This window comes from Numenius arquata, chromosome 5 (genome assembly GCF_964106895.1).
Source record: "Numenius arquata chromosome 5, bNumArq3.hap1.1, whole genome shotgun sequence".
In the NCBI taxonomy this organism is placed as follows: domain Eukaryota; kingdom Metazoa; phylum Chordata; class Aves; order Charadriiformes; family Scolopacidae; genus Numenius; species Numenius arquata.
Genome location: NC_133580.1, coordinates 22,697,646 through 22,712,653, shown reverse-complemented (window position 1 = coordinate 22,712,653; position 15,008 = coordinate 22,697,646). Strand labels below are relative to the sequence as shown.

At 49.7% G+C, this 15,008-nt stretch overlaps 1 protein-coding gene across 1 annotated transcript in view; it reads left to right on the top strand.

Moving 5' to 3' along the window:
* Positions 1-15,008, top strand: part of HS6ST2 (heparan sulfate 6-O-sulfotransferase 2) — a 144,845-nt gene that overhangs the window by 107,448 nt on the left and 22,389 nt on the right. The gene's annotated exons all lie outside the window — the stretch shown is intronic.

The following is a 15,008-nucleotide window of genomic DNA, read 5'->3' as shown; positions in this document are numbered from 1 at the left end:
GCCGGCTTTGCTTAAAGTTCGCTTCTGTTGGCTGGGTTTTTTTTGCTCTTGTTAATTGCTCCCGTGATTTTGCACTGCAGAGCAGCACAGGAGCCTGCGTGTTCCCATCCGCTTAGCGTTTGGGTGCTTCCCCTTTATTTTACTTTCCATCTACTACTTTTAATTGTCATCTGGGCAAAGTAAAAGTGAATTTGATGTTGAGTTAATAAATGCTGGAGCACGTTCGTTCTGGAGCAATGCCTTACAGTACCTGTGATGCCCTCTGGGTGGGAAAGTGGCCACCAGCAGCTCCCTCCTGCTGGCACCACAAGCTCTTTTGGCCCACGTGGTGTATAGCAAGGCTTTTAGTTCCTACCAGAAGAGAAATGTTAAGGCAGGCAGAGGTGTAAAAATCAGCTGAGCTTCAGTGCTGAGTTTTTGCAGGCGTCTACTTGGAATACAGGGACTGCTTCTGTCATTTGGTCTTTGGAAGAAGAATGGGCTGACACAGACCAGCAGGCAGTTTTCTGGCCACACGCTGCTTAATAACACATTCGATATTGATTAACTGTAGTTTTAAGCCCGTTTGGACAATTCAGCCACTTGACTGAGGCGTTGAAACACAGTGGAAGAAATGTTAATAAATGTAGTTCCCTGTTTGATCGTGAGTTTAAATTTTAAAATCCTTTGTGTATGAATCAAGTTATTGTATTCCCAGGGAGACGCCAGTTTGATTTATGACCTTTTGATGTCCCAAATACAATTAGCACTCCATCAGTATGCAGATACTGTCAGGGGGTCCGGTGACTTGAATGACTTCCAGTTACCCCTGGATCGGGAAGAGGTGTCACAGCTAATGAAATTCTCTCCAAAAAGTATCGATTCATTAGACAACACAATCCTTTGACTGTCCTTTGCCCAGCGAACTGTCAGGAAAAATGCGTCTCGGGATGTCAAAATGTTCATCCTGTTTCTCATCGCCGTCCTTTCTCCTCTCCAATGCCCGCTGGGATAACACAGGGCGTACGCTGCTTGTACCCGTGTGCCAGGGGCTTTGGTGCATCCCAGAAGTGTGATCAGCCCTCTGCCCGGCTGGGTGCAGGCAATCTCCCGAGCTAATAAGGAACTCACATGGCCAAATCCAGGCTGAAAGGCAGCAAGCTCTACAGAGAGACTTGGATAGATTGGATGGATGGGCCAATGTTAATGGTATGAGCTTCAACAAGGCCAAGTGCCAGGTCCTGCACCTGGGCCACAACAACCCCACGCATCACTACAGGCTGGGGGAAGTGTGGCTGGAGCTGCCTGGCGGAAAAGGACCTGGGGGTTCTAATTGACAAGCAGCTGAATATGAGCCAGCAGTGTGCCCAGGTGGCCAAGAAAGCCAACGGCATCCTGGCTTGTATTAGAAAGAGGGTGACCAGCAGAAGTAGGGAGGTGATTGTGCCCCTGTACTCAGCACTGGTGAGGCCACACCTGGAGTATTGTGTCCAGTTTTGGGCACCTCAATCCAAGAGAGATACTGAGGTGCTGGAGCAGGTGCAGAGGAGGGCAACGAAGGGCTGAAAAACAAATCATATGAAGAGCGATTGAAGGAGCTGGGACTGGCAGAGGAGGCTGAGGGGAGACCTCATCACTCTCTACAACTACTTGAAAGGACTTTGTAGAGAGGTTGGTGCTGGTCTCTTCTCACAGGTAATTAGCGGTAGAACAAGAGGGAATGGCTTCAAGCTGCAACAGGGTAGGTTTAGACTGAACATTAGGAAACAATTCTTCATGGAAAGAGTGGTCAGACACTGGAAGAGGCTGCCCAGGGAGGTGGTTGAGTCACCATCCCTGGATGTGTTTAAGAGCCGTTTAGATGTGGTGTTGGGGGATATGGTGTAGGGGAGAACTTTGTAGAGTGGGGTTGATGGTTGGACTCAACGATCCCAAGGGTCTTGTCCAACGTGAATGATTCTATGATTCTATGATTCTAAGTGCATCTTGGAGGGTGCAGGGAAAAAGCGGGGGGGGATTCAGTGATTTGCAGGAAAACTGGCGACGCCTGGGTTTAACTTGGCACCAGTAATATTCTTAACGGATTAGTGACATCCAGAACCTCATGCAAATATTTAAAAAAACTCTTACCGACAGCTCCCTAACCTTATGTTAAATAAACCTTTTCCCTGTGTCCCTGCAGTATGTTAAGACACTATTAATGCTCTTTTTAATGTGCAAGGGAGATGGAGAATGCAGAGCCACAAGGCTTAGCCAGCGCCACTGGGAGCAGAACTGGGGCTTTTCTGGGATGTGGATGCACTTTGGGCTGTTTTTCCTTTCATTTAATTACCTTGATGATAGCTGCAGCGTTTCCAGATGCTTTTTAAATTTATTTCCTCTCCTGAACAACCGCTGGAATGGCAGGAAATGTTAAAATAGCAGCAGAGAAACAGGGTGATGCACGTGTGAAGGCAGACTCGTTGACAGCTCGCGCCTGCTCCCGTAGCACAGAAGTCTTTACTCGCCCGGTACCCAAAGCAAATGAAATTTGATGAGCTTTCTGCCTTTTCTGAGGGGGAGCCGGGCGGTTGGGTTTTTTGCCCTCTTCACACCGCCGGCTCTGTGCACCAATTAATCCATGCTAAAAGGACTTAAATGAGCTTGTTATTCTACAGGCTTGTGAAGTGGCAGCTCGCCAGATTTGAGCTCGTTTCAGATGTTTAATAGATAGAAAGTTGATCATTTGGCAGCTGAACCGACACCCTGGAGACTCTTTCGAGGCTGTAAAATACTCCGGGATCCAGCAGTTTGGGAAAGGCCAGGTATTTATGAGGTAGAATAACTTTTAGCCTAACTAGAAACAAACACATGGGTACCTGCCTTAGCTCCAGGTTATTTGAACTCCGATGTGGCTTCCCCTCTGCTAATGCGGTGCTGTCCTGCTTCATCTCCCCATCAATATAGGCAGCCATAAGCAAATAGAAAGATAATCACTGGCAGATTAGTTGTTGCTGTGGAAGATTATACTTCAAAGTTATGCAAATTTTGCTCTCTTCATTGAATCCAGAGGGTGTGTGTACAACTAAATTTTCTTGGTTTATTGGCCTTGGTTGTAATAAATAAACCCAAGCTGAAAAATAGATCTGGAGCCTATAAATATGGATTTGTTTGGTAGGCAAGATGCTTCTCAGGCATAGAGAAGGATGCTAGAAGCATCCTTGCCCGTGATTTATGAGGACAGGCTGTGTATGATCCCGAGAGAATATTTTGCCATCAACATCTGCTGACACCTTAAAGGACAACGCAAAAGCTTGGCAAAGGGCAGTAGTAACCTAGGTCAGGAGATTTTTAATTTTTTTGTTTTGTTGTTTTTAAGCTTTGGGACATCTCTTTTTTTAATCAAATTAGGGAATAAATGAAAGCATCCATAGTACCTCTCTTTGGGGACAGGGGTGAGAGATCATTCTGGACTCACAATTGGTAGAGACGGCATCAAAGCAGGCTTGCTGCACATGCCTTCTGTGTAAAGCTCCAGGAGGGGTTGTCCAAGCAAGGAGTATGGGCGACACACTGCCTGCGAGTTCGCAGACCGCAGAGTCTCTTGATAATGGCAGAGCCTGTGCAAAATAGTCTGTTCCAGTGTCCCGAATGTTGTGCCAGAAAATCAGCAAGACAGAAGCAAATGTAATTAAATTCCGTAGTTGAAAGCAGCAGAGAGAGAGTAGTTTGTGCTGGGCATCGTTTTTTCCTCCAGATTTCTATTTTTTTGGGTCTTCTGGACTTCCTTGTGCTTTGCTCACTGGTGGACCTAGGCAGTTTGAGGATGGGCTAAGTCAGGCGTTGGCAAACTTGGCAGGCAGAGCTGCTTCTGGTTCATCTCATCTGCCTTTGCAGATCCCACAGAGAGCCCAGGGAATGGGTGGATTTCCTGAAAATTTAGTGTTTTTAACAGATTGCTACTGCCTCCTACATCCTTTCACAGGCCCTTGGAGTATGTGAGCCCTGCTCCTTCTTCTTCAACTTACTTCTGTGTCTTGGGGTGACCTTAGATGGTGATGCCAAAAAAACCTCAAAAGCAATGTAAAAGGGGGTTAGTTTGACAGGTAGGCTCACAATTGTGATTTTTTTTTTTCCCCTTTTTGATCTGTTGCACAGGGAACAGAATGACAGGATGATCTGGGGTTGGAAGGGACCTCTGGAGATCATCTAGACCAACCCCCCTGCCAGAGCAGGGTCACCCAGAGCAGGTTGCACAGGAACGTGTCCAGGTGGGTTTGAATGTCTCCAGAGAAGGAGACTCCACCACCTCTCTGGGCAGCCTGTTCCAGGGCTCTGCCACCCTCAAAGTGAAGAAGTTCCTCCTCATGTTTAGAGGGAACTTCTTACATTCGAGTTTGTGCCCGTTCCCTCTTGTCCTGTCACTGGGCACCACTGAAAAAAGACTGGCCCCATCCTCCTGACACCCACCCTTTGAGTATTTATAAGCATTGATCAGATCTCCCCTCATTCTTCTCTTCTCTAGGCTAAACAGACCCAAGTCCCTCAGCCTTTCCTCCTAAGAGAAATGCTCTTGAACAAAAGGTTGGGGAGTTTGAGTTTTCCTAGCTAAAAAAAAGGTGTGATCCCAGGGTGTTGTCAGGGAAGCTGAACCCAGTCGCGGTTGTCCCTGGTTAAATAAGGGGCAAAGCTTTGTCCTGGTGTTTCACAGATGGATCGAGCCCCAGGTTGAGGGTTGGACCCCAGGCACGCTCTGCTGTCCCCCGCCACCACGGGGGAGCCCTCTTCAGCGTCTCCGTATCTGCCACAGCAGCACGTGGAGAGCTGCCCAGCTCCAGCCATTGTCCTGCCGCGGCACCGGGTGGTGGCAAGGCATGCATCGCCCCGGGCTCTTCTCTGGCAGCAGGTGGGCACCTTGGGGCAGAGATGCTCCTCTCACACCCAGATGCTCAAATCAGCCTCACAGCAGGGCTCGGGGAGGTCCAGACGCCCTGCAGAATTAACCAGGGGCCAGATCTGGGGTTCGGGTTTTTTTTTCTCCAGCCTGGGCACGCAGTAGGTTTGGCGTTACCTATTGGAAGTGCCAGCTCAGTCCCTTCTCCACGGCCTATTTTGGGATGGCCTATTTTTGGGATTGCAGCACAGGTGCCGTGCCTGGGAACAGCGGCGTTACATCGCTAACGATCGCTGCGGCGCCGCCGAGAAGATGACACCTTGCTGTTCCTCTGAAGTGAAGGGTTTCAATGAGTCGCTGCCTCTGTGATTTATTGGGAAGTTTGGGTTGTCGTGCCGGTTCTCAGCAGCTGAGAGGGAGAAAGTGGGGGGGAAAAACCCCACTCCACAACAAAACCCTGCCAGGAAGGAGGGCTGAATGGCATGTTACATCCATTGCAGCCTTAGGTACAGGATGGGGACGATCGGTATCCTAGTCTACATAAAAATACAACTGTGGATATGTTGGCTTTCAAAAATGCTAATGATTAAGTAATTACTCTTTTTCTCCTGCAAGCATTCTGCCTATGGAGTAAGATACAGCAGTAGAGCGTTTGATTAGTACCTTCAGTGCTCAGCTCAGTTAAATCTCCTGTTTGTGAACACTCCACAACTGGATTAACCTACCCCGTCCCACACCCTGCCCAGCTGAAGACCGGCGTGTGTTTATTCAAATAGTCTGTTTACTGGTGATATCTTGGTGGTTTGTTAAAAGTTTGTTGAGGATGAGGGGCTGTCTCCCTCTCTCCCTGAAATCCAGAGTTGCTCCTCTCGGATGACTCCATCCATGTGGCTCAAGCTGTTTTGGCTGCGAGTCCAAAGCCTGGAGAGTGTATGTTTCCCGGAGTAATTCAGAGAACCCATAATGTATAGTGTTCGCCACAACTGGTCTCCAGTTGTGAATTTTTAATTATGCCAGATCATTTTCAGTAAATGGGACTTCAGGCTCAATTAGGGCTGTCAGATCCAATTTTTCACTCACCTACTATTGAGCTCATCCTGTGTTGTTTGCAATAATTACCAAATCCACAGGAAAGATGAGACTTGCAAAAGATGAATGTCTGCGGCATTTCTCATTCTCAGAGCCTCCTCCGGCAGAGTGATAGAAGTGGGGGAAAGTAAGGTTTTTAATGTTGAGAAGAGGAATATTTTGCCCGAAGTAGCAAGAATACAAAGTCTCGTCTTTGTATACAGGGCAGCTGAGTACACTAAGTCCAAGAACTTGCATCTGAAGAAAATCAGATAATTTCCTCCAGTGTTAAGGCAGTTTTGTGGGGCGCTGCTCTGTTGGAGGGTCTGGGCATGGGACACCGTGACTGGAAGTTGACTGGTAAGCTGGCAGGAGCGCTGGGGGGCCACAGGGGACCAAGCTGAGCCCCACTGGTCTGGTAACCCACCTTCGCTGAAAGTGTGCTTGCCCTCTGGCTTTCCATCTCTTCACAGCTTGCTCTAACGGCTCTCCCTCTAAAGGAGAGACAAGCAGGATGCCCAGAAAGCAAAAAAAACCCCGTTGCATTTGCTCTGTAGACTCATATAAAATGTGGTTTTGCAAATGGACGGGGACCTCTGTCTGCGCTGACCTGGAAGAGGCGGGAGGTTTCTGTTGAGCAGGCTGGAGCTGCAGAGGGGCAGCGTTCCTCTGCCGTTGGCTCCCGGGATGCCGCAGAGCCGTGGATGCACAGAGCATCTTCTGAAATAAGCCCCGAGCCTACGGCGCGGTTTATCCCTCGAGAGCTGCCTGGAGTGGGTACCTGTGGGGGGAACCCCCTTTGCTCACCACAGAGGGGGTGGGGGTGTATCCAGAGCCCCTGGCTGGGTGTGGGGAGCATGGAGAGATTTGCCTGGAGCAGAAGACAGCACACAATAGCAAACTGTCTTGGGTCAGCCAGTTTTGCCCCGGGGTGCTCGGCTGTTTGCTACCAAACTGCACCAGGCTCTTTGCCATGCTCCTTAGGTTCCTCTCTCTTGGATAACATGGGCCTCTTGGCCAGATCTGCCAAAGAAGTGTTTGAAGCAAAGTCCCTAACAGATGCTAAATGGCATGGTGATGTCCTCTGCATCCCTCAGCCAGCAGCAGCAGGGAGCCCAGCTGTGTTGTGAACCCGCTTTGAAGAACAGAAGGGCTATGAACGTGTGAGGCATTTGTGGTGGCTGGCTGCCCTCGACAGTCCTGGAAGATTTAGGGGGGGGTTGCGTTTATTATTTTTTTTTATTTTTCACTTAAATCCCAGAACAGAGCAAAACCCAAGGAACGGCAGGGAAGGGGATACAATGAGCTGCAGCCCATCTCTGAGTATGCAGAGTGCCTGTCCTTGCCTGCTCCCCGAAGGAACAGGTACATGGAAGGAAAGGGACAGCAGGGTTTAAACAGCAAAGCCTCTTCCCAGGGAGCCTTTCCCTGAGCATCCACTTTGCCCGGGCACTGCTGGGGCTGAGGTCTGGCATCGTGGCTGAGCAGTCTGCTCCGAGGCCAACAGCACTGAAATGAGAGCTGCCTTACAAACCACGGCATCTGTATGGATCGCCCTCTCCTCCACTTTCTGCCGATGGCAGCACTAGCTAATGGACCCAGCGGCGTCGGGCTGGGGAGTGTATTTACCCAGCCACTTACCTGAGTTCCAGCAATGGATTTTAATACCACTTAGCCCTGTGGAAACTTAATTGCCTGCAGTCTATCCTCATCCTCTTAGTAAAACACTGACACAGGTGAAGTCTGTGCTAACTAGGTGAAGAAAAACTGCTTCTCCCAGCCAAAAGCCAGCATCCATGGCTTGGTCCCTGCTCCAGCTGGCACGCTCCCAACAGGCATCTGTTTCTGCACCCCCAATACCTTATAACCTGTTTCCTCACCCATTTCTCCCATTTATATACTCTCCTAGCCAGCATAATTCATTTGAGAGCTGCTCCTCCCTATTTGATGCCTTTTCCTGCAGACAGGAACAGCCAGTTCTTTCTGCACACCTGGAGCTCCCCCATTGCTTAATCTAAGAAAACCATTAAACAACAATAAAAGTACATCAACAGCGGCGCTTGGCAGAACTGGCTTTTCCTTCTCTTCCGGCTTCTTGCGTCTTTGTCCCATTGTTATGCCTGATTTGAGATGACCTATCGGCTCCTCTTGGCAGGAGGGCTGTAAAACATCAGCGGCACTCTTGGGACGTGGTGAGCACTGCCGTTCAGTGAAGCCATCCGGCTGTACCCCTGCGTTCTGCCCCTGCTGCATCTGCCAGCTTCCTATGCTAAAAACCACCATGCGTCTCCATCTCATCTCCAGCACGGGTGACAGGAGCCGTTCATGCCATTGGGCTGGCCGCAGCGCCTGCTCTCCATCGCCAGCGGGGCGTTTTCTTCTTATTTATCTTCCACCCAAATTCGACAGCGGAGTCTGAAAGAAGGGAACTAATTAAAAAATTATAAGGAGGCTGGCGGGGTTGGGGGCGGGGGGAGATGGACAGTGTGTTCACGAGAGGCTGATTTCTTTAGGAAATGAGGCTAAAAATAAGTTTAGTAATGTTTTCCTGAGCTTTTGCTTCAAAGTAATCTGCTGAGCGCGTCTCACTCCTTCCTGCTCTGGGTGCCTAACTGCTGTCATGTTCTTGGCTGTAATTTTCCCTGCACTTGCAGAAGGGCTGGGAGATCTTTGATAATCACAGAGGGTGGACAAAACCTCCATTTTAAAGGTCTCATAAGAAGAAAAAAAAAAAAGAAGGAAGAGGCATGCAGTAAATGGCACGGAGCTCCAGTGGATCTGCCATGGAAAGATGAAAGCTTGCGCTCTGATTGCCAATATTTGAAGTGGCATCTCCAAAGTCTCTGGCAGAGCTGCCGGCAGCAGAGTCACTTAGCTGATAACAACTGGCTCTTGCTCACCCTGCCTGATGTGGGATGCCGCAGACCACCACGCATAACCAGGGACCGACTCGGCGAGTGCAGCCGCGGTGAAAAGGACCTGGCTTCGATTTCCCTGTAGGTGTGTGGTAGTAGATAAACCAGAAAATCAGCTGCCTGCTGCTGACTCGTTTCCCCCCAAGCCTTTTGTTTGATGGAGATAAGGATCCTGGAGGAGCATGGAGTCGATTGCATTTTACTGATTTTAACTGCCTGGATGTCTGTGTCCTTTAGGAAGAGGAGCACAGCCCATAGTCCCCATACATCCAGACACGCTGGGATACATGGGCATCCTTTGTCACCTGTAGCCACAGTTGTTCTAGGTGCTAAGAGCATTTAGGAAGAGCTGTGCTCAGCACCTTCAGCCTGACAGCCAGGAAGGCATGCAGAAAAGCACTCTGGTATTAATTAACTCGTCCTGCCAAGAGCAGATATTGATTTGCTTTTATAGGACTTTGATGAGTCTTGATTATGATTCTATGGAGGTAGGAAGGTTTCCTGCCCTCAAGACTACAGCAGCCATAATTATAAAATAATTGTGCTTGTTTTCTTCTAAAGTAGTATTTTATTATTTGATGAATCTCTTGTTTGTACTGAGTAGGCAGTATGACTTCACAAATTACTTGTTTACTGTTATGCCTTGATTTATAATTCTCCCTTAAAATTTTAGAGGGTGGAGGTTTTTTTCCAAGATACACATTCAAATTACTGTAAAATTAGGTCACATCATATTTGTGCAGATGTTACCCTTCCCCTTTCGCTCCAGCTCTCCACCGGTACACGGGCTGATGATAAGTTTTGTGCTGATGACCCAAGGCAGCACTCACGAAAGGTGAACCAATCTCATAAATCTTTCACCGTGATCCTGCTGTACGTTAAAGGCTTATACGTAGTTTGGAATATTAATTCAGACAGTTAAACGGCCTTTTTTTGAACTGTGTCCTTAGCCTCTCCTACCTGGCAGGGATGCTTATTCTGCATCTGCAGTGCATGCGTGGTGCCTTGTGTAGCAAAGCAGGGGCAGGGGAGCACTGCTGGTGTGGGAGGGTGCAGGTCACCCTTGCTGCCCGTGCCAGTCCCGATGGCCCTGCTGGGACGGTCCCCGAGCTCACCAGTGAGAGGTTGGGGGTCTCTTCTCCAACCCCCCCTCCACCAGGGCTGCTGGGACGCGCTGTGAAGCCGGGGGAGAGGATTCAGGGCGGCTTGGGTGAAGAAAGGAGGCAAAACCAGGGTAGGAGAGCAGTAAGGGAAGGAGGGAGCTGGTCTGGCAGCTGCTGCGAGTGCCGGGGGGGTCAGATGGAGCGGTGAGCAGATTTACACCACTGTTTCCTTGGCACTGAATAAGAGATTTCCCTTAGGAGGTTTTTATGGAGAGGTGCAAAGAGCTGTTAAGTCATTAGCGCAGTTTCCCGTTGTGGCAGCATTATTCCTTGTTATCTCCATTTTATAGCTTCTCTCTCTCACCAGCAACCACTGACCCAATAAATATTTGTCCTGGCTGTTATCTGCATCCCAAGTGCTTACCTTGTCCTTTTGCCTGCAACTTCAAGACACTACAGCCCCTTCTTCTGCCTGAGAGGGAGAGTCTGGGATTAATTACCCACCAGTGCTGTGGTCTACTACCTGCTGGGGAAACAAATTCTGACCTTGGGTAAGGACCGGGGACGTTTCCCCCTTTGCTTCAGCTTTTAAACCCTCAACTTCCAAGACACGTCCTTGACACAGCAGCTTCTAAAGCAGCCTCCCTACTTCGCAGCAGCAGCAGCTCTTTGCCTTCTTTTTTTCTATTCCATTTACTCAGTGTTTTGCAGCTGACGGTCCTGTTAATTAGGTGCTAATTTATTATTCCGACCAGCTGTTATGACTGTGTAACACACACACACACACACACACACACACACACACACACAGACAGACACACACACACAGACACACACACACACACACACATCCCTCTCCCCAGCCTCTGGCCATCTCGGGTCTGGGTCCCCAGTGTGCTCCCAGCCATGGCATCATTATTGGGAGTAACCGGCATCCCCAAATTAATATTTGAGGGGGCAAAGTGAGGTTCCCCTTGGTCTCATGGATGGTGTGAGGACTCTGGGGGACATTTCCTTGGGTTTCCTTCCTCAGCTCAGCATCACACCAGCGTGTGGACCCCCACTCCAGCACCACCTTTTCCAAGTAAACCATCCCCACGACCACCAAGAGGACCTGCTCTCTGGGGGATTTATGTCTCGTGGTTGGTTGATTTTAAAGAGGCGTGAGCACTAATTGAGGCGCATGCCGTCCCTCTCCTGTGTGGACCCCCTCGTTTCCAGTAAAGACAGACAGCATCACCCTGGGCGAAGGACAGGTGACACTGGGGGACACTGGGTAGCTTTTTTTTTGGTCTGTTCTTATCATAATTTTTAATTTAAATATTCACAAGAGATTTTTTTGATTGAAAATCAGACTAGTAAAAACTCCCGAAAGAGAGGAGTCATTTCCCAGCTGGCTCTTGTTAGTGCATTTCATAGCTATCAAAAACAATGTTCTCCTAGCTCCCTGCCTTTGCTCCAATTCATTAATTAGTGATTTTAATTAGTTGTAATCTATTAATTACAAGCTGATACTTTTAACGTAAAGGAGGCTGAGTGTAAGAATGAGCTTCTTAACCTCTCTGTTTGTGGATGAGTAGAGTTTTCAGAATTTTGGAGCTGCCCTGGAGAGTTGTGCTTGAGCCTGCCAGGTAACGAATGCAGCTGTGTGTTACTGCCAGCAGGAGCATTGTACGCTCCAGGAGGTAAAATACCGATTTTAATGATGTTGTGTGAGTGTGCAGCGTCGTGGCTGGTGTGCCGGTGTCTTCCAGCTGGCTGGATGTCAGCATTGGTTCTTGCCATTGCATTGAGGACGCTGCTGTTGCTTAGCATCCCAGCGTGCCCTTCCCACCTCCCCTCCTTGGCTGCGATGCTCCGGGGGCTTTCTCCATGTTGGTGTAAAGCAACTGTGCTGTGGTGAGTGCTGCTGGCTCTTGGGTGGTATGAGAGCAGGGAGTCTCCCTAACTCAGCATAACTGTCCTAAGAGATGTTTGTTGTGGCTTCATCTAAGCCATGTCAGATAAAAATACAGCTTAGATGTAACCCTCTGCTCTGCCCTGGGGAGGCCCCATCTGGAGCACTGTGTCCAGTTCTGGGCTCCCCAGTTCCAGAAGGACAGGGAACTGCTGGAGAGGGTACAGCAGAGGGCTACAAAGATCATGAGGGGACTAGAACATCTCTCTGATGAGGAAAGGCTGAGGGACTTGGATCTGTTTAGCCTGGAGGAGGCAGAGGGGGGATCTGATCAACACCTATAAATACTTAAAGGCTGGGTGTCAGGAGGATGGGGCCAGTCTTTTTTCAGTGGTGCCCAGTGACAGGACAAGAGGGAATGGGCACAAACTTGAACAGAAGAAGTTCCATCTAAACACGAGGAGGAACTTCTTTCCCGTGAGGGTGGCAGAGCCCTGGAAGAGGTTGCCCAGGGAGGTGGTGGAGTCTCCTTCTCTGGAGACATTCAAACCCCACCTGGACACATTCCTGTGCAACCTGCTCTGGGTGGACCTGCTTTGGCTGGGGGTTGGACTAGATGATCTCCAGAGGTCCCTTCCAACCCCATATCATTCTGTGATTCTGTGAAAAACTCTGCATCAGCCCCAGCTTCCCAGATCTGTTGTTGCCCATCCAGGAGGTCCCCAATTCAGTCCCTGGTTTGTTAGCCAAAACAGCAGCCTCTCTGTGACATGGCCGTGTCGAGTACGTGTTGTCTGGTGGCGTCAGTCGTGTCACTGGAGGATATTAGCACAGCGGCATCAAGCCCTGCAAAGACTCAGCCTTAGCAACATGGTTGAGGTCACTTGTGCAACCAGACGTGCTAAGGCTTTAAGACAGGCTGGCGCTTGATGTGAAGATGTAAGGATGTGTCATGTAATTTAGGCTGTCTTTCAGATCTTTTGCATATGCCACAGTCACTTAAGAGGATCTCTTTGGTCAATGAGAGCAAAGCACTGCCATCAAGGAGGAGAGCTTGTCTCTATGGAGATGGGCACGTGAGGAGGAAGGTCACAACTTGGTGGCAGAAAAGGCCAAAGCTGCAGATTAACAAAAGATGGTTTGATAAAAGAATTGGGGATGCTGCAGTCAGTAATCCTGTTTGGTTTCACACAGTGGTCAGTTCACTCCCCTGTGATAGTCGGAGCCTGACAGGAGCAGGTAAACAGTCCTTGGAATTTATTTAACAACAGCTTCCAAGACGTGAGCTGAGCAGAGTGGTGGAAGTGGGGAGATTGGGCAGTGCTGGGGTGGGCAATCTGCATGGGCTAGTGCTCCTGGTGGAGATACTTCAATTGCTTGGCTTTAATCCCAAGGATGCTTAGAGATCAAGTAGCGCCAGTGTAATTCAGTAATCTTTAGATTTAAGGCCAGGCATTGCCAACTCTTGCAAAATACTGAGCTGCTTGGTGGTATTTCCTTTCCCCTCTCCCTCCCTTTACATCTAGAAATGTCACGAGATATTGGTGCAATATTTTGGACTGGATGAGCCATCAGAGCAGGGTCACATGGTGGGTTTGAAGAAGTGGTGGGGCAGTCCCAGTTGGAGCATGGGCTCTCTAGTCGTTGCTTCTATCCCCACCGTGGGAAGCTGCCCTGTTCCTACCATGTTTATCACTTTCCGTGGCATAGTTGTCCCCAGGAGCCCAGTGCAGAAGCAGCTGAGAAGTCAGTGGTGAGATGGCATTGCTCCCACCCATGGAGTGGGAGAAACCCGCTTGGCTGAAAACACTCTGATGGCAACCACAAGGACTGTTTGTTCTTCATGCAGCTCTTTTGTCTACTTGGATTAATGGCCCTTGAGACTAGCTGGCAGTTGCCCTGGCTTAGAGTGGTAGAATGGTTTGGGTTGGGAGCGACCTTAAAGATCATCGAGTTCCATCCCCCCTGCCCTGGGCAGGGACACCTCCCACCACACCAGGTTGCTCCAAGCCTCCTCCAACCTGGCCTTGAACCCCTCCAGGGATGGGGCAGCCACAGCTTCTCTGGGCAACCTGGGCCAGGGTCTCACCACCCTCACAGCAAAGAATTTCTTCGTAATATCTAATCTAAATCTCCCCTCTTTCAGTGTCAAACCCTTCCCCCTCGTCCTGTCCCTCCCCTCCCTGATCCAGAGTCCCTCCCCAGCTTTCCTGGAGCCCCTTTAGGGACTGGAAGGGGCTCTAAGGTCTCCCCGGAGCCTTCTCTTCTCCAGGCTGAACCCCCACAACTCTCTCAGCCTGTCCTCACAGCAGAGGGGCTCCTTCTTACAGGTTTTAGGGGTACAGTTTCCTGGGATCTCTACTGCAATGGGCTGCAGAGCCAGGACCACGCGTGTCCGGAGCTGGGTGGGCGCTGGGCTGGCTGGTGGTCTCATCCTGTGCCACGGCTCAGGGGAACACGCTCAGACCCGGGGAGCGCAGAGTAAATATTTAGCTGATGCCTCTCAGTGTTGATCTACTGGCGGAGGCTAGGTAGGTAGTTAACACTTTTCCCCCTACTGTGTGCTCTCGCAACTTGAGGTAATTTGGTGATTTGACGGTGTTTCTCCCTCACGCCGAATGTAAATGGGCATTTGGCACCCCTACTGCATAAAATGCAGCGCTGCTGGAGGCAGGGGCAGAGGCAGCTGAGAGCCGTTGTTAAAGTACAACAGGCTGATGTCGTTCTAAAAACCCCGTTTCTGCAGTGGTTCGGGTCTGATGGCAGATCACCCCCTCTCGCTGTGGCAGGAGGCTGCCCCGGCCCCCAAAGCCCTGCCTGCCTTGGGCTGGACCAGGGGTGGGATGCTCAGCTCCCCACCTCGCCTGCCCCACTCCATCCTCCGGATGCCCTAATGGTCCGGTGCGGATGGGGGAGCCCGAGTCATCCCACAATTCATTAACCAGGAGAACCACAAATTCTATAAGGCACAGAATTCCTTTATTTTTTTTTCTTAGTTTCTTTTTTTCTGGTTGTTTTTTGTCAATTAATGTATTCCATGTGCACATGGAGATATCCTGGTGAGGCTTGAAGAGCTGAATTACAGGGAAAAAAGCCTCTCATTTTGCACCAGCAGTTAGCTGATGAAATGTAAAGATGCAATGAGCTGATTAGTGATTCTGGTAATGTAATTA